General features: G+C 44.3%; 1 protein-coding gene across 13 annotated transcripts in view; it reads right to left on the bottom strand.

Moving 5' to 3' along the window:
- Positions 1 to 23,082, bottom strand: part of CADPS (calcium dependent secretion activator) — a 206,050-nt gene that overhangs the window by 135,361 nt on the left and 47,607 nt on the right. The gene's annotated exons all lie outside the window — the stretch shown is intronic.

The following is a 23,082-nucleotide window of genomic DNA, read 5'->3' as shown; positions in this document are numbered from 1 at the left end:
GCTTCACCACTGATTTTCCAGAGAGCCAGCACTGACTGTGGCTAAGATTGATGGAAAGTGTATTTTTGATTAGCTTTAGAAAGCCTTTGTTATGGATTTAATTCAGCAAAACTACAAAGTGTCCTGACTGTGGTCCAAATCCATTGAAGCTTCAATGGCTTCATTCACAGTAGCTGCACAACATAACCTGCTGGTGTGGTTCATCTTTATATTCCTGATCCCAGCACCAGTACAGAGCCATGGATTATCAGCACCCTTCAGGATCAGTTGCCCCTGTAAATTTCTCCATGAACAAATGTACCACACAACTATTCTGCACCAGTGTGGAAGCACCTCTTGGAGCTGCTTCATTAAGTGTAGGAAATGTACAGACCGAGATTTTAATTTCTTTGCAATTCTGAAAGATGGAGCATTATTTGAATTCTATCTGAGCTACAGTAATTGAGGTTAATCACACACTACCCAAAATAACTCAGGAGCTAAATTTAGAAATTGAGGATGCTGCTGTGGAGGAGGGTTGATTTTGCAGTATGATAATGAACCAACAAACTGCCTCACACTTTCTGCACTATCTTGATTGTGCAGATGTTTTCCAGTGATGCCACAGGTGTCCAGGAAAGATCTGACTGCAGAAGATTATTTTTCTTAGGAGCCAACAAGCAGCCTAGGCATTTTCTTTGGCTGTGATTGAGTGGGTAAGGTGTTGCTTTCCAGGGCTGTGCTTCTCAAGAATAAGTAGTGACGCCAAGCCAAGTAACCTGCTATTTAAAAGAAATAAAAAAATCTTTCCAGGCTGTATTTTCAATGATTCTGCATGATAGCCCCATGACAGAAACTGCTCTTTGGGAAAGCAATCCTAGTCTGTAGTAGCCAAAATAACATTTTCTTCTGGTTGTCTAATGGTACTAATGAGACAGCCCCTGTCTGTCCTCCTGGCACCTTCCAGCAGATCTCTTGTGACTAAGAGCAGCAGCCCAACAGCTCAGCCACTGTTCCCTGCTATGCCTGGGAAGGACTCCTGTGCCTGGGAAAGGCTCCTGCTGCCATCAGAGCAAGTAGAGTACATTTTACACAACCATAATACTATATAGAGCCATTAAGAAAGTAATGCTAGTACCCATAAAATATACTTTGCTTGTGAAATAAGGAAAGGTGCAAATGTGAGACATACCATCTAAGCAAGACCAAGTAAGGCAACACAGAACTTAATACCATTAAAACTCAATTTCTTAACTAGGGAATCAGCTATTTATTATCTGCCACATGCATGCCCACTTTATATTCAAGTACTTGACAGCCAAATACATAAATGATTTTAAAAGTCAAAAAGAAAATGAATTTGTTTCGTTCTGCATTATGACTATGTTATGGGTATGCTGTGAAAAAAGCAAAGATATAAATCATAAGGTTGCCCCAGTCAATTAAATGTGAAAAGTATTACAGATTTCAGTATATACATGATTTGTCATATGCACTGGGCTTTTCTTCAGCAGCATGCCACAAATACATGATTTACATAATTCGTAATTCTCAACTGATCATTACCCAACTGCCTACTGGTAAATTAGATGTTTTCATACGTCTACCCACAACCACATTCGTTCTCTCTGCCTGCCCTGCAGAGATTATCTACATTGGTGTAACAGTTGCTAAAGCAAAATAATAAAATAAAAAAAAATAATAAAAATTAAAAACTTAGGTTTTAAGTGGAACCCAAAATTGACCAGAACTGCCAGCCTATCACTGCAGGCATTGCAGGGCAGGTGTCTACTCTAACCCCTGGTGAGGGTTCAATTGCATGAAAAAAGCCTTGCAAGAAGACAGGTTTTTTACTTATAAACTGTTAATAAGGAATAATTTTTAGTGGGCACTAGTAAATCAGAGAAATGGATTTAATATGTTCCTCATGAGAGTATGACAGTTTTGATTGCCAGTAAGAACCAGTTGCTGGCCTGCAGAAGCAATCCTTTGCTTCCATCCCCCTGAAACAAACTCACAGAGAGAATTTCTTCCCGTTATCCTGAAAGGATGGGAAATAATCCCTCCACATCTTTGAAAGGCAGAAGCAGATGCAAACCAACCAGCTTAATTAGTAAGATCTTCAACAAGATGCACAGGCACTTACCAAACTCTCATCTGAACTGTTTGCTGCATCAGAAATCACCCACACATCACCCAGCCTGAGCCTTTATAGTTTTTAAAGCCAAGAGCCCAGGCTCATTTCTACTTATACCAGGAAATGCCAAAAGCAGTGCAAGGACATGAAGGGTGTTAGGGGATTTTAAACCCCCATGCTTTTGGAGTCGAGGTGTTTTATTTGAAGTGTTTATATTTGAAAACTCCAGCTTTGATTTATCACAGCCTAAAGCCAACCATTTACAATTGCCGCCATGGCTCTGAAAGATCCACCGGAGCAGCCCAGGCTGCTCTCCTCTTTCCTGCTTTGTGCACAAAGAACTTTGGTTCAGATTCACACCTCAGATCCACTCACCTGCCTGGGGACAGAGCAGGGCACAGCTCTCCTGCCATCAACCACAGAGAGAGGGCTGCAGATGGGATGAACCCTCCCAGCCTGGGGACAATGCTGGTGGCACAAGTGACATGCTGTACACAGCCCTTGGCTGGTTGGTAAGAGCACAGTGGATCTGGCTGCTCCACCAAACATAGATTGATGGGGCACAGTCCCAACAGACACAGGGAGTGAAACAGCACAGGAGCTAAACAGCAGCACACTCTGAGCTCAGCTCTGCTGGGAATAGAGTTATTGTAAACTACAAGGGTTTATAATGAAATAACATTGTTGGAAGCTAAGAGGGTTTATAATGACAGGATACAACATACAGATACAACCTTCAATGCCTGGCATTTACACTGTGGATTTGACAAGTATCATTGGTGTAACTGCCATCAGCACCAGCCAGAAACCACCAGGACCATTTACCAGTTTAGTCCCTCCCTGCCAGCCACTGCTAATGCTGACTCCTGCTTCCCAGCAAAGGCAGCAGATGTCACAACACCCCTGTTCCTGAAGAGTAACTGGGGCCCGTCCCAGGGCATGTCCCCTCCCCTGTGACAGGTACAATGTGATGGTGGATCCCGTGGCTCACCCATAACACGTGCTCCTGCAGAGGGACCAGCCTTTTGCAACAGGGTTCTGGAAAAACACATTTTAAATGCTCTGGCAGCTAAATGCTGAGCTGCAGTGACCTGCTTTATGCCACACTGAGAGCAGAAACACTCCTGGCTTTTATTCTTCTGGAAAGGAAAGCCTTTAGCCCATGTCTCTATGAAATCCTCAGCTATTGCCTGTGCTGGTTTTCCTCCCCAGCAGTAGTGGCACCCAGGAATAGGTGATCAGGTGGGCTGCTGCTGAGCAGGGACAGTCCTGGCTGGGGACACTCTCAGTGATCCCAAACATTAATTTTCTCTATCTCTGTATCCAGTACACCACCATGCAGCTGGGAGCTCTGAAAATGCCACTTTTTGAATCCTTTTCCGTGGCTGGAGGACTAAGACAAAAGCTGTGACCCACTCATGTTCTTCCTAAACCTCGCTTAATTTCTCCCAAAATAATTAGTGCAGCCAAATGCATATGCTGTATAGGTGCCAAATACCTCAAAGAAAATGTTTCAAGGCACTCATCCTTTAACATGCTCTGTAGCTCAGCAAATGGTTGATTAAGTATTTCAAAGCAAACATGTTCATGGTGAAGGCTGAACAAGATCACAATATAGGTGACAATTTTGCAGCTTTGATGTAGGGCTTTAGGAGAGATCTTTGTCTCATAAAAGGTGGTTTCATTTTGTGATGCACAGTGTGAGATAATACTGAAAAATTCATAAGCCACATCAATTAATAATTAATCTGTCAGTCCAGGAGTACACACAACATGTGGCAACAGCATCATGGAGTGCTCCAGCTGAAAGGAACGTGGCCCCCAAAGTGACTCATGGCAGGGATGCCCTTGGTTTCTTACCACAAAGCTGCTGTTTTAGGAGATAAAGTGCAATGAGGCAGGACACAGTGGCACCATGTGGCACACATATGCTCCATGTCAATGTCACAGACTGCTCTGCAGCATCCTTTTCCCACTAATGGTCAATATTCCTCTCTACAGGGAGCCAAGGGCAGTGGGATGGCAGCAGTCTGGTGCTCAAGGCCCTGACCTCTTCCCACAGGTCTGAAGCAGAAAACAGAGGAGGATCTGAACATTCCCTCTCCAGCTGCAGGTGGGATTCTGACTTGCCTTTAAACTGGGAACACAAATGATGCTAAGCTTCCCCAGAAGGGTAAGTCACTAATGTCCTGGGCAACATGCTCACCCTCTGAGCAGCACACTGCAACCCACAGACTGCTGGCTGCCTTGGGATCTGAAACAGAAGCAGGGACAGCTTCCCCACATTAGGCACCTCCCTGCATCAGCAACCACAGCAGCATCTGCACAGCTCAACTATGGATTCACAACTCTCACTCCTGCAGTTCCAAAGAGGTTTTTGAAAGACCTGGAGGGAATTGTAGAACATTTCTTCTTCACCAGCCTTTAGGATTGCAGTCCCCAACATTACAGGGGACTGATCTTCTCATGCAACTGCTCAGTAGATCTGGCCAGTCAGAGCTCCCTAAATCAGACTTTGGGGCTCAGCCACACAGAATCTTCCTAGTTCAACATAAAGTTCCCCTTAATTCAAGGAACCTGTGCCTATTACCACACCAAAATTTTATTTTTCCCTCCCATCAGCCCTAGCTCCTCACATAACCCCAGGGTTCCAGCACCCCAAAATGTGGCAAATCCCCTCCTCTGGGGAGGAGATTACCTTATTTTGCACATGTGTAGGTAAAACAGGCTACACTGCAGGGATTCAATCATTTCCATAATTCAGTAAGGGCTGCACAGTTGCTGTTTGCTGTGGATAGGCACTGGCTCCTGCTATCCCAGCAAACTCCTACGGTTATCTAATGAACACCTTCTGCATGAGAGCACTCAAGGGGTCCTGGGAGGCTGATTTAAAACAATAGAAAGGACTTGGATAATTCAGCAAGGGCTGATGATTCTCTCTTAAAGAGAAATCTTATTTCATGCTTCACAAACTTTAGGGTTGCACTAGATTTGTTGGTGAAAACATTCCCTGGGATGTAGAGCAGCCTCTCCCCACCTCAGTGTGAATCTCAGTGCTGCAATACATCTCTGTGCCTCAGCAGCCACCAGGGCTGTGCAGGCTCTCAGCCATTACATCTGCCTGTGGATGCTGGGACCACATCTGCTTCACCAGGTGAGGTCAAGAGGTCCACCCTTGGATTCACCGTGGTCTGAGCACTGTCTTAGATAGCTGTTTATCCCATGAACTGAGATGATTTTCCACCAGAGCAGCTCTGGTGGCACACGCAGGCAGAGGTTTCTCGTGTCCTCTGGCAGCAGCACTCGTGGGTACTCACTGCTCATCTGCAGAGTGCTGATGGATCACCCAGCACCAGCTGGTGCCATGGCAAGGGCAGGCAGGTGCCAGGCATGGATCCTGTGCAGGAAAAGATGATATCTTTCCATGCCCTCTCAGTTCCCAACCTGCCCACCACCACAGCTTTGCCAGGCTGCGCCTTGGGGCTGAGGAAAGCTGAGACAAGCAAACCCAGCATACATCTTTCCAGCAGGCTGTGCAAAGATACCTCCAGATTTATGTGCAATGATAAATCAAAGTAAATGAGAAACCAGATTCAGCAAAACAGAAAGGGGAAGAAAAAAGTGCTGCCTGCCTTTGCAAATGTTTTGCAAGCTGTTAAGAAAAGGGATGGCAGAGCACGTCCACTCGGAAGGCACGCCCTTTCCATCTGTGGCCAGAGAACTTTTGAACCCTGCAAATCCCTCTGCAAGATCATCCGTGCAAGGTGTATGACACTGAAAGGGATTGAAAACTAAAGCTGTCCAGAGGCTCTGACCTCTGAGCATGCCTTAATACCATCTTCTTATGGCATTGCATAAGGATGCTTGGTGGTGTGCAGGCAGCATACGCTGAGCTATGGCACCATGAAAGAAACTGGAGCACTGGCTGGGCAGTGCTGCCTGAGGTACATTTAGCTTGCCTGTGCTTCCTTATCATGTGCTGAATTTTACATCAGTTAATGCAAAGACAATCACCTGATTTCCAAAATATGGCAATAAACTACTATTGAGTTTCAAATAAGTTTTACAGCTAGAAGCAGCTATAATTAATTCATCCCAATCCATTATGGAAGAAGATCTACATATCCTCAAATCCTCATCTTTGATTAAAAGCTTAATGGTAGACACATTCATTGCTTAATTCAAAACGGGCTTTGGCTTTGGGAGCTAAAGCAACTTGTGTGAGGACCTAGTCCAGCAAAGCTGCAGTACCCTGACACTCAGCAGGATTAAATGTGACAGAATAAGATGTGGGAATATCTCCAATGGTGTCTATGCAATAATTTTTTTTCTGCAGAAAACTCTCAATAAAAAACTAGCAAAGCAGGAACTGGCCATGAAACAGCAACGTTTTGATTCTATTATATGCTAAATCAGCAGAAAAAAAGGGATAGGGAATGTAAAACGAAGTTTATGGCTTCCACTTTTCAAGGACTAGGATAGCAAAGATTGCAGTCCTGCTCATTACAGTTCATTTTTGTATTTGTGAAGTTTAGATTTATCACAAGCAGAGATCTAAAGAGACCAACCTCGTGAACGGGCTGATGTCTTTCACACTGTTTTGATGCAGCAAAATTTCCCATGAGGTCAGGGAGAAAGCAGTCAGGAGAATTAAACCTCTAGGCAGCAAATTTCCAGCACATAAAGAAGTTGCTACATGTTCTCAGTGGATGGCATCCTATGTTGGAGGTGGGAGCTGAAGCTGCTAGTCTCACCTGTGAGTAGGATCACAGAAGTCTCTGTATAGGTCATCATCAGACCCCCCCACCCCTACAGCAACAGAGAACTGGAGGGGAACTGCCTTCCACTGCAAATGCAGCTATTTTAGTCCCTCTGACTTGCACCTAATATGCTGCTCACTAATTGGTATCGGCTTATCAAAATCCACAACAGAAACATCACATCTCTAAGTCACTTTGATCAATACATAACAACAACTATAAATAATTAATAATCGATCACTATTGCTATGCTAAATTACTATATTATGCTAATTAAAAGGTAAATTCCTCACTTTCCTTAGAGCAGTGCCCAAACATCCGTGCTCTGAGTCATTCAAAGGTTTCAGAGAAGTGTACCTCAGAGAGAATCTCCTGGTTTTGAACAGAAGCAGTATCAATCCTTAGCCATATCAAGCCTATCTAATTTTTCATTGCATTTTAGAAAAGCCAGCTCTTTTAAAAATAACTAGCATTCAACAGCATGAAAAACAATCACAAGAAATATGGATTGGAATCCTAGCTTCACTAATTGGGAACATCCACCACCTCTCTTACTGCCTGATCCCCTCCAACAGGACCTATTCTGCCCCTGAAGAACCAGCGGCACAAAATTGATGTCTGGCATCTCTGAGAAAGGCCATGTGGAGCTGAGAGCTGTCATGTGGGATCCAACCTCACATAATACCCTTTGAGATGCTCTGGCACCTGCATTAAGGATCAAGGATGTGAAAAGAATTGAAGGAGACACAGAAAAGCAGCAAGAGGCATAGCTATGAAGAAACAAACACAGGGAGCAAAAATGTGATGCTTTTAAAAGCTGTGAATCTGTAAGTTGAGAAGAGGAGGAATAGAGCACAAGGTACCATGTGTGGGGTGCAGGTGGGGCACCATCCTCATCCCCTTACTGGTAGGGACAGTCAGCCCAGCAAACCATCTACACAATAGAGAAAATGCTGTCATTTGTCCATATTAAATGTATAATAAATCATTTCTGTGTACAGACACTATAATAATTACAGAGTAAGATGTTTCAGCCTGCAGCAGCAGCTCAGCTGGACAGCCCAGCTCCCTCTGCACAGAGCATGGCACTGCTGCTCCCAAGCCTGCTCTAGTCAACTCAAACCATGGCCCTGCATGCAGCCCTGCCTCAGCAGAGGATGGGCAAACAGGGATGAGTTTTTGGGGCCCTGGGGTTTGAAGACCCTAGAAATTCCTCCAAGTCTTAGAACCATTGCCTTCCAGATCTCCTATTGATGCTCAGAGCAGGCTCTGAGACCACAGCAATAATATGCACACGTAGTGTCATGAGCCTCCAGTCTTCACCACATTACCACACTGCAGACAACAAACATTTCCTTTTCTTCTTGTCAGGGAACCAAATGAATCCTAAATGGCTTTTCTGACCATAACACACACACAGCACCAGCTACAGACCTCAATTTCTGACACACCAGCTGTGAAGGCAAGAAACTGCAGATAAGAGAGCACTGAGGCTTTCAGGACACTGCCAGCCCCAGTGCACAGCACGAAGAACAATTAGTTTTTTCCAGACCATGTATCGCATGTAATAGAAAATATTAACTCACATTCCAAATATTTATGAAAAGTTCAGACATAATTAAACAATTTGCAATTGAAAATTAACAATCTAAAAATTCAGCCATGTAGACAAAGAGTAATAAATATAACTGCAGTTAATGTAAGCTGATTTCAGTACAGCTAATACGGCAGCAACAGAAAAAGGCAGTCAATCACATCCCCAGTCATTAACAGCTTTCTCCATGTGAAATATTATTATCTGAAGCTTTCAAGCTGCTCTGCTGTCCCAGTGTGTGCAGGAGAGTTGTTTGCCTACAACCTGCTCCAGCTGGAGCAGAGGGACGAGGTGTTCATCTCTCCTACACCCTAGTCCCCCAGCCAAGGTTGTCCCTACCCCTCCCACACCTGAGCCCCAGCCACCATGAGAATGCAGCTGCCAGGCTGCTGGGGAGCATTTTGGAGCAGTGCCTGCACCCCCATGCTCCCAGGGGCTCAGGGGGCTGTGTGTGATGGGGATCCCAAAAGCCTGTGGATGGGGGGACCTGGGCAGGAAACACAGCAGTGTTGTCCTGATGGTTGTGCACTGTGTTTGTGACAGCACCAACACCAGCTTTGCCCCAGTCCCACTCTGGGCTTCACCCACTGCCTCTCAATTATCTTTCCCTAGAGCTCAGTGGGGATCGAACCTCCAGACAGAGCTTTTCCATCCCTAGTGGGTGGAGAGCTCTTCTTCACACTGCTCCACTAATTATTCTTTGTATTTAAAGCCAAGTAAAACATTAACTGTCCAACACATCCATCCCAACCCCGGCTGGACTACCTCAGCCCCCAGCACATGTTAGGCTACAAGACAGTTGGAGAAGAGGGAGCAGCCTGGAACTCTGTGGACAGCCTGAAGGAGAGGGCTGAAATGCCAGCAGGGATGGCACAGTCCTCTGCAGCAGACTTCCATGAACAAAAGATTATGGATTTAAGGAAGGAACGTGAGCTGGGTGGTGGGTCAGGCCCCAGTGAAGCTGCACAGTGACTGTTCCAGACAGCTCTTCTGCCAGGAACACTGTCATCTCCTGCTTTTTGAGGAAATGTGACTTATTTCAAACTACATTTAGCAAGCCATGACCTCTTTCCTTTGAAATTGCTAGCAGGGCATGAGGCTTTTGCTTAGAGAGTTAGGGAAAATATATTGGACACTCAGAGTATGGCATTACAGTCTCTGCTATTGTTGAAGTCCCTTGGTGCTTTCTGTATGGCAGCATTCTGAGAAAATAAGGTGATAACCTGTTCTCTGATCCTGTTTCATCTAAGTCTACCCTCAGTCTTCCCTTTAAGCTTTCACCAAGGACAATGCCTTTGATATGCAGAAAAGATGTAATACAGCTGGAATCCAGATGTGAGACAGAGCACAACCATGGCTGCAGGTCTGCAGCACCAGCACCAGCTCATGTCAGCCAACTGCTGCAGTTCTTTTTAGAAATTAAGAAAAACAGCAATAAAGAGATTAAAGAGAAAAGCCATGCTTAAAGCAGTCTCATGGAATTCAGCTTTTTTTTGCATCCTGTTCTGTAACCTGGTAAAAATTGCACAGTTAGAACCACCCTCTTGCTTCAAATGAAGGTACCACCAGATGTTACCAGCAATAAATCCATGGGAATTGACACATATAGAACCTACAGCTGAATCCCTTCCCCTCTCTTATTATTAATCAAAGATCCATGGAAATCAAGGTCAGGAGAGCAGTTCACAGGGCACTAAAAAAAAATTATGTATGTGTGCAACCCATGGGGTTAGATTGCTCTCCCTGCTCTATACCCTCTGCATCTCTCTCTGTCTCCAGAGGAGTTATAGGGAAAAGCAACAGGGAAAAGCAGGCTCTAACAGGACTGATGGCCCAAATGCTGAGCAAACTGTTAAGCCAGGTGGAAGAAAACAAGGGAGCTCCTGCTAGGAACCAGCAAAGTTGGGAAATGCTCTGGTGCCTGCCTGTGCTGCTTCGCAGGTGCAAAGGAATCAACTGAGGTTTATGCTGTGACCTTGCATGAGAGGTGAGGGAATAACAAAATCACTTGGCTCACAGGCTGAGCAAAATCCACAACAGATTCCACCCTGTCAAAAAGCATTCATCTTCAGACAGGTTTCCTCCCTACATTTTTATGCAACCTTAAAAAGCCTAAGCTGTCCTGTTTCTAAAATGCTCAGATCCATCTTAAATCCATCCTCATACTCTTTTTTAGTAGAATTTAGAGTGGAGGGTAAAACACTGCTGAAACAATTCAAGCAGTTCCTTAAAAACCTGAAAAAAATGCTTCATTCAGCCCAAATGTGCCTACATTATAAACCATGTGCAGGCTCACTCCACAGCATGCATGTGCTGGAAATTAAGAGATGTAAGATTGCCTTTCCATATTCCACTGGGAGAAAAAACAGCAATCCTGTCCCATTTCTTCCAGAGCATTTTCACACCAAACCAAACACCTCCCAGCTGTGCCAGATGTGCTTTCCATCACAGGTAAAAATGAATGGAGGGGTTGACAAAGCAGCTGGCTCTGCAAGATGCTGGCTCATGTAAGCAGGAGCCCAGCTGAGGGAATGAGTACCCAAGCGTGGGGAGGGGAAAATGGGCAAAGCAGAAAATCCCATCTCAGCCCCATCACCACGCAGAGTTATTCTGGTTTATGCTGCTGGCAGCCTTCTTAACTGCACAATGACACACGCTAAAAATATTTGCCATTTGGACTAGATTTCATGTTTAAAAATGTATAACAAATAATTACTTGTACAAGCACAAACCTTATAGCTTCTGCTTCTGAGCAGATGGGAATTTGTAACAAACTTCATCTGGCAAAGCAGTGTCCCCTCATCTGCCATCACCTCATCCTCACTGCCATGCAGCACCAAGTGCTCCATGCATGCCAGCCCTGCTTCCTAACACGGGCAGCTCCACAGCAGAGGCTTTTGGCTGCAGGTGGCCAGGGAACAGCTCCAATCTGCCTGGCTGTAAGACTTTTTCAGAGCCCACCACAACTCCCTTTGCAGACTAAAATGAAATAACCAGCCTAGACAAAGTTCAGTTAAATAACTGATTCTATATTCAGCAATAACACTCATGGTGTCCAAAACCTGCCCAGTCATGGGATGGATTCCCAGCCCAAAATTAGCCACTTGCCCCTTCCTATGCAATCTCTTGTACATTCCTAGTAAAACTTCAGCATACAATTGCTATGTTAAGGCCTGACTTTCCATTTAACCTTAAGCATATCTGATAGAAAAAGATCCAGTGTATCCTCCAGGTGAGAGAAGGACTGTCACAACCTTTGCCCAGCTCTCCCAACCCTGACTATCAGTGGCAGCCAACAGTGACTGCTTTGATCTCAGTTTTACTGCTCCTGTACACAGACAGTTAAAATTGCTCCAATACATCTGCAAACAAATTACTTGGACTATTTCCCTAGGTGAGTCAAACCTTTAGTTCTTCCTTATCCCTTCAGATAACTCCCAAGACCTTCCCAACACATTTTTATAGTACAGATTCCAGACTGGGATATAGGAGAGTTTTTTTTGCTGCCCTATAGAAAGACAAGAGTTTCTCACAATGTTTCCTGTGGTACCTTCACACATGCCAAGGGCTTGGCACCTTGGCTGGACACCTCAGCACACCCACTGAAGCTGTGGCTGAATCCTGTTCTCCTTGCCCACCAATGTCCTGAGAATCCTTAGCTGATGCCCACAAGGCATCAATCAGACACTTTGAAAGCTTTGAAAACCTTTCACAACTCTGTCACCACTTTCTCAGGTACCTTGTTACCTTACTGCAAGTCTGACTCTTCTTTTAACACTATTTATGACAGCTTGTACTTCCTCATTATTTGTTTTACCTTTAAGTCCTCTCCAGGGCCTCTTTTGAAGCAGAAAAAAAAAAGGGGGGGAAAAGAAAAAAAAAAAAAAAAAAAAAGAAGAAAAAAAAGGAGAGTATGGATGAAAAAAAAAAAAATTAAATGAGCTGATTTTCCTCTAAATTTTGGTAGAGGTTCTCTTGAAGGTTACAGGCTTGCATCCTGAGAAAAGCAAAGGCATCACAGTAGTTTCACAGCTGGAAAACAGGGCAGGCAAAATGCTGTAGCAAGGTGGGACTGGCTCCATATGCAATTCAGCTGTGTCCACACACCCTCCCCAGAATTTTCCAGAGCATTCCAGAGCAGATGGAAAAGTTCTCCATACAGATCACTGCCATCAGACGAGAATTATGAGTTTTGCTTCATCTTAAGGCAGGAATCATTGCAGCCTGCAGGAGACAGCCAATGACACTTTTGAAAGGAAATGCTCCAGTTCCAAGCTGAACTCTGCCTTGCTTGGTGAATTTTTCTGAGACCATCCCCTGCTGTCAGCTGCCCTTCCCTTTTCCAGGGATCATATTGGCAAAAGCCAATTTATGTCCAGCAGAGTTTACAGTTACATCCAATTTCATGCTACCAATGAGCATTTTCTTCTTTTTCAGCAGAAAAGAAGGGTTTTTATTTGACCCATTTTTCTTTTCCTCTGCTCCCCAGCACCCTGCACACCCCTTCCCAGCAGCCTGTGCACAGGAAGAGTTTTATTATTAAAGATTCTTATGAACTCTTTGTCTTTCAACAGGAGATTTACTTTTGGCTGATATCTGGCACTGAGTAAATTCAAGCAACAGTGGAGAGAGAGATTCTCTTCTGCTGTGGCATTCTGGTATGTCAGGATACCTTAGGGAGACAGATGTGCCTCCTGTCCTGCCCTTGCACACTGCACTGCCCTTCCCTCCATCATCCCCTGCTCTATTGCTACACGACTGCAGACGAGACAAAATGTAAGACAGAGATACCAGGGGAAGTTCCTGTCTTGCAGTGGTTCACATGGTGCTTCACATGATGGTGGTAACCACTGATCTGGTTAAACAAAATGTATTTTGATTGTCATAATCCAGAAAACCACTCTTATTTTGAAACAAATCAGATTTTCCCAAGATCACTAATGGCTAAGCTCAGATCAGACTCATACTCTGGTGTTACAATGCCAGCCTTTCTACTCATATATTTAGGACAGAAATAGATTTTTTTTCCATTGATGCTGCTTTTGTTTTTTTCCATACAATGGATGAAACTGCAACTGTCATTATTATAGGAAAGTATAATGATCCAAATTATCTAATTGAACATATATTTGGCTATTTTAATTGACAGAAATAAAACTTCTACTGCCAGACATCCTCAGCTGTTTTGCAGTTGCCATACATAATACCAGAACAAAATGGCCAATCAGTGACACTGAATAATTGCCTACATTGACTGTTAACAAAGGGATCAGGAGTTACACAGCTGGGCAAAGGGCTGCACCAAAAGGAGCAGAGTCACCTCCCAGCACGGAGCAGACAGGGCTGCAGCTGGTACCCCTGGGGAGAACAAACAACAGCTCATCAATGAGCCAAACCAGTAGCAAAACTCTGCTGGTGCCCCTGGGGAGAACAGCTCATCAATGAGCCAAACCCATGTCCAGCTTTCTCCTCCTGCTTTGCTAAGGAACATGCTGTCAACAGGGACTTCCCAGAGGAAAGCTGTTGTACCAGCTTCAAAGAAACCTGCGTTCCTCATCTCAAATACTGCAGATGTCCATGGAAAACCAGACCCTTTTCCAAAAACTGATGCTGCTGCACAGCCATAAGGGGCCACTGTAGCATGAAGGACCTCTGATATAAGCCAGTATTTAAGAGTGCATTGCTCTTCTATTAATCTAACTGGCATTATCCCCTCCAACTCCATTCCCCTCAAGCAGACCCAAACCATGCTTCTCTTATCTGACCTGACCATCACTCTCCCACACAAAGTTATTTTGGAATCATTTTGACAGTGGCAGCCACAGCTCCTTCAACTAATTTACACTCAACTGATACCTAACCATCTGAGCACAACTATTCCCAGCCAAAATCTACTGTTATGGAGAAAAGGAGCAAATAAAGAGAAAATCTGCAAGCAGAAAGGTGAATGGAGAGCAGAGTTAGAAGGTGAATGAAAATGACCACTTGATATTTTGCATTTTTAATAGAATGGTTAGGGTTGAAAGAGAAAATAAAGACCATCATTTTCCAACCATGCCATGGTTGGGACATTCCAACCTGCCATGGGCAGGGACACCTTCCACTAGACCAGATTGTCCTAAGCCCCATTTAACCTGGCCTAAAACTTCAACAGTGGGACATCCACAGCTTCTCTGGGCAACTTGTGCCAGTGTGTCACTACCCTCACAGTGAAGAATTTTTTCCTAATACCTAATCTAATGCTCTCCTCTTTTACTTTAAAATTGCCCCCTCTTGTCTTATCACTGTCTGCCTGTGTTGATAGTAAGAATTTGGATATGCATGGGAAGGAAATAAGACTTTGAGCTATGAAGGGATGGTGAGTATCATGATGGGGAACTGTTGCTGATACTACACTCTGCATCAGAAATAAAGAGCACTGGATTTTAATGTGATTTTTAAATACAAAATAAAATGCTACGTTTGGCAAATAGCATTCTCTTCAGACCTAACAGGCATCAGAGGACTTAACAAAATTATTGTGTCAATAATTTCTCCATGGACAACATCTCTGTTTTTGCAGCTATTTTGTCAGTCCTGGTCTCAGTTCCACACATGGTGCACAAGACTCCTGGCAGTGGCAGCCAAACACATTCCTGCAGCTCATTCCACCAGTGTTGCACAACATGAGCTCTCCAACAAACTGGCAGAACTATCAGCATGATAAATGACTGGTGTTGAGAAGAAACATGAGACCATTTAATTACTCCACAATTAGAATTTTATAATTTAAAACACCCAAAAGGCTTTCTCCATGTCAAGTTTGGACTTAATTAGGTCACAAAAGAAGATAGCTATATTTAGCAAAACTCTCCACAGAAGACAACAACTCATGGTCCTCAGCCTAGGAAAAAGAACTCATCACTGATGTTCCTTCTGCTAAGGAGCAGCCAAGGAGTAAAGCTTCCAACATCCCACTGCAATTTGAGTTATCTTCCAAGATCTCCCACTTTTGTTGGTGACTTACTGTTTTGATTTCTGGGCCCTACATTTTACATTTTTATGTTGATACCTGAAGCAAAATACATCCATGTAGACTTTGCCAAGATTCCCTTCCTGTGGACTAATGGTGACTGGAGATGTGCAGTTCTGGTGCTGGTCCCACTACAGCTGCACACACAGGCAGCAGTCAGGCAAGGTGCAGAAACGAGCTGCACCCATGAGAATGAGGAGGCACTAAACCAAAACTCAGCGGGCTGCTGGCCACTGTCTGTCACTGTGCCTGCTTCCTCCACAGCACCTTTTTAACTGCAAGCATCATTCACCATGCAGCACATTCAGAAGAGGACAGCAAAATTATGCATTTGTTGTTTGCTCTCATTTATTGTGGGAAATGCCTGTAATTTTAGGTGTCATGTCCTCTGCACATCTGAGGAATGCTCAAGGCTCAAGCCTGAACACACAAGCACGCAAACCTGGTTCCACCAAAGCCCACAGGGCTGGAACCTGCCTGTGCTTGGGGCACAACAGGGTACAGACTCCAACTTCCACCCCACACCATGCTCTCCTGGGCCACCAGCACTCAGGGCTGGCATACAGAGCTCTTGGGGAAACTCCACTCACTTCCCTGTCACAGCTATCAATGTTTCTACTAAGACTTCATGGCAAATAATATTGTGCCATCACCTCCCCATTTTCTTACTGTTCTCTGTCACAGACAAAAAATCTGGATCAAAGGCTGGCTACAACACTGGAAAAACACATCTACAGATCACTGCTGTTGGGAAACATCACTACTTTCCTGCATTATACAACCAAATCTGTGCTATGGAGGCCAACACAGTTTTAACATGATTTTAGGCTACTACAGACCTTTTAAATACACAAGAAATTGTATTTGAATTTGTGTTGTATCCAATTCCCTACTGGACTTGCACTCCAATTTCTCACAAACACGAGCAGAATCTGATGTTCCAGAAAAAATGTAGTTTATTGAATATGAAAACTCAGCACTGAAATTGAGGTAAGGAGCAGGTTATGTAAGTTAGGGATATTGAGGCTGAGCCTTTGAAATGCATGAAGTCTACTTTGTTGATCATTTCTCAATTTATAGTCAGCTCAGTGGGAACAAATATGTGCCTACTTTGATATCCTTTTGAATAAAATTCTTGGCATCCCATTTCTGCTAAGAAATATACCTATTCTCTTTTTAATTTGGTGCTTTTTAGATGAAATCTGGAAGATTAGCTGTATTTTATATTCATGAAGTATTTTCTATGGCCCGATCCATTCAACTCCCAAAGTTTCTTCTGAATTAAAATTACACTACCAAATCCCAAGCTGTGATATGAAGCATTTTTCCATTTTTCCAGTTACATGGAACACTGGTGGCCTGAAGAATGAAATGTGAGGAATGGAGGAAAGGACTGGTGAATATTTTTTTTAAATAACTCCCTTTTATGGAAATATGAACACAATATGGACTGCAAAGAAGCAGCCTTGAGGAAACCACATCTTACAGAAATAAGATTAGAGAAAACCTAGTAAAATATTAATGTAGAACTTCCAAAATATTCCCTTAGTGGATGATGTATGTCAGAAAAATGATGTCTCTATATAACAAGATAAAAAGAAAACCAAAAGAATGGTGTGTAACCTTAGGCTAGCACAGCTCAGTGGGAACCAGTCTAGGCTCTCTGACAAGACATTGCGTGCTGAAATGAAGACCCTGGAGCTCTGGCACAAGCCAGCATGACCACATATAGCCCCCATTGTGTGCAAGTATGACTGTATCTTTCCATTTTTGCTCCTGAGATAGGCATTAAAAGTTCCCCAGGAAGGTAATCACTGATAAAATACATGAGCAAGGATTGAAGTGCTGCAAAGCATTGAGATTTTCATGTGGAATTCAAATTAGATTTAAAGACCTACGTGGGAAATTAAATTCTAGCAGCTCCATTGTATTTCCAGTTAAAAGGAAAAGGAAGAGAGAGAGAGAGGTATTAACATAGTGCAGGGTCATGCACCAGTTATGTCTTATTAAGTATTCCAGCCTTCCTTAAGATAAGCATCACATATGGGTTCTTTTGCAGCTAGCAGTTCCTTGCTTAAAGAGAGAGAGGTCTGGATAACACCCCTTCTGTCTCCCAAGGCCTCCTGGGCTGATTGACAGGAACATGTACTGCAGGGAATAAATGCTGCTCAGAGAAAAAATAAGATTATGTTCTCCACAAGGGGCCAGTGGGGGCATTTCTATGTCAAGTCTTCTGCTCAGCATCTCTGGTTGAAGGAAAGACAAACAGGACGAGTGACATTTTCCTTTCCTAACAAGACACAGTCCACAGTGTTTCTCCACGTTGAGAAACTGGGTTTTAAGTACAGTTCAAAGTTTGGGAAGCAAGAGAGATTGCTCAAAATAAAAACAGCATTTTGAGAGCCAAGTCCCACCTTTGGAAAGCAGACCCCATGGAAGCCAACTCAGAAACTGCACTCTGGCCCATCTCAGTTATATTTTATGCTGGTTTGGTTTTTTGGTTTTTAGGGGAGATATTAGCAATAAACATTTAATTTTTGTGTAGCACATTTAGGTATCACTCCCTCCCCCTTGTAATGGACAACATTTGGCTTGGCTTCTCCTCGGGCAGATCCACCAGGTATTTTGAGCCTGGATACCCTGCACAGTGGAAATGTACTCCATGGGATCATTGGGCTTTTCAGCATGAAGTGTTTTCTTCTAAATGAGCAATTTCTTGTCCATTTGATCCCCCATTTTTCAGTCTCCCCTCTGCCAAGAGCAATACAGGTAACACCTCTGGAATCTGTACTTTCTGCCATCCCAAATCTCTTCACTGAAATGATTTCAAGCTGTAATTCCCCAATATTGTCATACTTAGTGATGCTCAAGGACTCTACCATTTCTCAAGCTTTTTCAAAACCTTCCTCACTGCTTCAGCACCTCCCTGCACAACTTTGTCAGGCAGGGTCCATCTTCCCAACCCTCCCTCTGCTCAGAGGTGGAAGCAGGAAGGCACTTGCAGAGGACAGACATTAGGATAGCTCTCCCAGTTGGTATCTCAGGACCAAAGTGTTTCCCTCTCCAGAGACTTCAAATTGCTACAAATGACAGCAGATGAATACATCAGCTAGTTAAATCCTTCATACTTCCCCCAGTTGCTCCTACCTAGAGCCAGGAATTCACAAATCAACTTCCTCTTTTCCGAATGCAAGGTTATGGTAGGGAAACAAAATTGTATTAATAAACATTGATTTGATCAGGCTCCTGATCTGGGGGAAAAAAGTCCAAACATCTATCTAAGAAGCAGAAAATTCATGCCAACAACTGTATGTTCAAGGAAAGAAGAGAAACAGCAGTCCTTATATAAAAGGGCTAAGGTAGGTTGGAAAAGTCAAGTTCATCGATATGATGTTTTATAAGGTAACCATGGCTATTTTTTATGCATTCCTTTGCAGCATGAATGCAGATGATGAAAAGTATTCATGGGCCAACTGAAACAAAAATAAATGAAAGAGATATCTTGATGGCAATTTAAGCCTGAAACTGCAAAAATTAATCAGTCCACACAGTCAACAAAGAGCATTCAGCTGATGCTGCACCACAAATACACCTTGTTAATTAGATGAGGGTAAAAAGGGTTTTTATCATTTCACAAAGGATGAACATCTTGAAAATCACCCTGATGTATCTGCAGGGATCCATGATGCTTGCTGAAGTAGGAGCTGTCCACATGGCCTCTGGATAAAGTACAACTGCTTCTAATGTAATGTGTACAGGCTGGTGGAAAGGCAGTGGAAGATGCAACCCAGTGAGCTGCAGCCCTTTGTGCAGTCACTCATGGGCTGTATGCATGATTCTGCTCCACTGCTGCTTCTTGAGAGTGTTTGGCATGATCTTCCATGACACTCTTGGCTCTTACCTTGCTGGCAGGTGGTGCCACCCCTTACAGCGAGGCAGGGGAGCAGGTCAGAAGTTGGGGTCAGGAAATGGTGAGGGTGCCCAGTTGTGACAAATCACAGAATCTGAAAAGGCTTCAGCTCAGAGGAGTCCTCATGGACTCCTGCAGCAAATAATGAATTAAACCCATCTCCCGAACCCCTAGGAAGGGGACCTCCCAGCAGCCAAGATGTTTTTGCATGGTAGCAGAGAGCTGAAATAAGAGGCTTTTCCTCTACTCCAGAATCTGTCTGGATGCTGAAACCATTTTCTGTCCCCTTCACAACACACCGTGACAAGCCACTGCTTGTTTTGGTGGAACAAGTGACACTTGTCTAGGCTGTGGACAGGCAGCCACACCCCTAAACCCAGAGGGAAGGCTGGCAGAACGTAGGGTGGGAAGGATTCATTGCAGAAGAGTTCTTCAGGCTAATAAACATATCTGGTTAGTGTTAGAAGGAAGCAACTGAATTCTCTGCAAGTCTTCACTGTTGTTGCATGACAATTTCTCTGCTAGATGTATGCTCTTTGGATGAACACTTTGGCCTGGTTTCTGTAAAGGGACTGAAAACCAAAAGAAGTCCACAGAATGGCCAGAACTGGAAGTTCCTAGTACACGAAAACACATCCCCAACTGGCAGCTAACAGGGTTAAAACACCCTCTGATTAAATGAAAGCATCTTTAATTAGTTTAATTGACCATGCCTCAGCCAAGACCATCTGCTCAGCAGCATTCGCCTGCTCTTTGCAGGAGCGATTGATCAGCCATAGCTGGAGAATACAGCATTAGGCTACATCAGATTTATTTTGTTTAATGGAAGAGCTAATTTGCTTTAAATTTAATTACAGGGGCCAAGATTGCTCTCTAAGTCCATAACAGCACATAACATAAGCTGATCCTACAGCTAATGGGTGCATGAGTAGGTCCACACATGTCTGTGCAAATCAGACATCGGATGATGACAGCTGGGGTCCCACCTTGGCAGTGATCTCTGCATTGTCCTCCCCAAAAGGCAGCACATTTCTGGGCTGGCAGGCCACCCCACTTGCTGCCCTGTCATGTCCCTCCAACTGGCTGAGGTCTTCCCTGCAGCTCTCACTGCATGCTGGAGGTAACATGTCCCATCTCAACCTCCCCTCTTGCTCCAAATTACAGATATCAAAGATGCATCACACATCTTTGTGTTCACACAGGGTCACTGTTCCTGCACTGTCTGGCACCAGCAGGGACAATCACAGCACCTTTCTGTGGCTCCTGGGTAACCTCCACCAGCAAACCCCTCCCAAAGGATGTAGCTGGCAACTGAGGGTCCAGCAGAGCCCGACACGATGCTCGCCCTGCCCTGGCACTGCACTGTCCCTCTCAGTTTCTCTGCCCCATGCCAAAATCATTCTTCAAAACACTGCACGCTGAGCTGATGGAGAAGGGAGCTGCCCCTCCTCCCCAAAGGACCACGTGTGCATCATCTACGCTGTGTTGTTACAACAGGCAAGATTTCATTCACTTCCCAGCGCTTTCTCCTTTTTCAATTTCCCACTGGGCACTAAATCACAGCAGGCTCTGGGAGGTGCTCAGGCCCTGACAGGAAGCTGCAGCTGCTGCAGGAGTAATTACAACCCTGCAGAAGGCTCCAGGCTGCCATTTCCGTTTCCATGGAAATAAATACAGAATTACTGAAAACAGACCATGATGCTTTATGGGTTTTGAGGCTTTTTATCATCTCCAAACCACTTTAACCCATTTTTATTAGTCATGGCTTTGTTTTAAGTGGGAGGGAGAAGGCGGGGTGGGGAGGATCCTCACAGAGTGAAAATGCGTGGAGCAATCAAAAGGAGTTTTAAATAGTGAAAGAGGTGGAAAAAAGCCACAGAGTAAGGTTGATGCCCTGGGAATTTTTAAGGGAGAGAGCAGTGCTGGCCAAAGCTGCTGGTTGTCCATGGCACATGTACCAAGCCTTGGAGAGAGGAGCCCATGGTGGCTCATTGGTTTTTGCCTGCAGCTCCACAGCAGTTCAGCTCACCACCACCATCCCCAGGACAGGATGTTTGCAGGGGGCTCTGGGGTCCAAGCAAACCTCCCACCCTTTCAGAGGGGTCATTACAGACAGAGTTAGTGCTTAAATGCTCAGAACTGCAGATAAATATTTCATAGATATTGAGCTTCAAGATGAAGCTAGAATAAAAAGGATTTTCTTTGTGTTCTTTAAATGGGGAGCAGAAGGGAGGGATCTGATCCTAAACCCCTGAGGCCCTGAGCTGAAGGTAACAGGTAACTCCACGCTGTGCACAACAAACCTGGACTCAATGCCCATTGCAAGGCATGACTGGGAATTCTTCATCACAATAAACTAAATTAAATACTTGGTCTGGGGAGGATACACACAAATCAACCATTTATTCTGAGGTGACCTCAGCCTTCATCTCACTGTCTGAGTTGTCATAGTGCCTCACGTGGGTTTCTGCCCCTACTTGGGCTGCAGTTTCCAAGTACCACTACAGCTTCTCTGCAAACAGAACGGATTTAGGAGATATTTTCCAGGAGATGTCTCCAACTTTCAGCTAAGTCAGCGAAGTCAGCTCATGCCACGTGTTTGGCACACATTAGGTACATGATGGCCGTGTGACCATGTGCTAGGCACATGATTGACACATGTTGGGCGTGTGATGGGCACGTGAGGGGCTCAACACACCAGAGCAAGTGAAGAAACCAAGTTGGGTAGAGCCGCATGGACTGCAGAGATGAGACAGGGGCAGAAGGCAAGACACCACCTCAGCAAATAATTTCTAATACTGACTTGAGCTAAAATCAAAGACTTGAGTTACTTTTTTTTGGCAGGGGAACTTTCTGCTATGTGAGAAATGTCAGCCTTTGGACACAGTGTCCTAATTCAGCTGCAAAAATAAATGTCAAAACACTGAATTCTAGTTTTAAGCCAGCTCTGTTTGAGAAAATTTGGGTTGAAATGTTTCCTAGTTAAAATCACAGGGCCCCCAAAACTTATGAAATAATTCCAGTTGCACTGGTGAGATGTCTTTATGCCTTTACATGAAATAGCCACCTGACAGAAATGACACCTGGTGTGTGTTGCAGCCCACCCACACATGCATGCTTCTCTGATGTTTTGCCTTCTACATGGACGGACAGAAATAGATACTGAAAAACCATGACCATGCATTAGCATCACTCAGCAGGTTGGACATGCCTATATTTAGTTATTTGCTTTCAAATATTACATCTAAGGGAATTATGCTTAGGACAGGTTATTCTGCCAGAGTATATGGGACACTTCAGGCCTGGGAAAGAAGAGAAAGTCTGACTGTGAATCCTGAGAGTTCAGGCAGTTCTGCAGGGAGAGCCCACTCTTCCTCTGAAGCAGGAGGATGGCTTGCACAGCTCACCACAGACACGATCTGAACATCTGCTCCTGCTGCAGGATTAACTGAACAGTGCTGCACCAGCTCTGGCTCTTCTCACTGTAGCTAAAAATGACTTTCAAACACAGCTTGAGACAGAAAAGTAAATCACTGCCCTACGGCTGGGAAAGAACAAGACAGAGAGAACACCACAGCCTGATTTCAGAGATGCTCTGAATTCACCCATCATGAAGGTCAGCAGGAAATAGAGTACCCTAGGAAATGCCAACTGCAGCAAGTTTGGAATTGCCTAACACGTACAGAAGAC

This window comes from Lonchura striata, chromosome 12 (assembly GCF_050655825.1).
Source record: "Lonchura striata isolate lonStrDom1 chromosome 12, ASM5065582v1, whole genome shotgun sequence".
NCBI classification, from domain to species: domain Eukaryota; kingdom Metazoa; phylum Chordata; class Aves; order Passeriformes; family Estrildidae; genus Lonchura; species Lonchura striata.
Note: the sequence above shows the minus strand (reverse complement) of the source record. Positions and strands in the feature narration are given on the sequence as shown.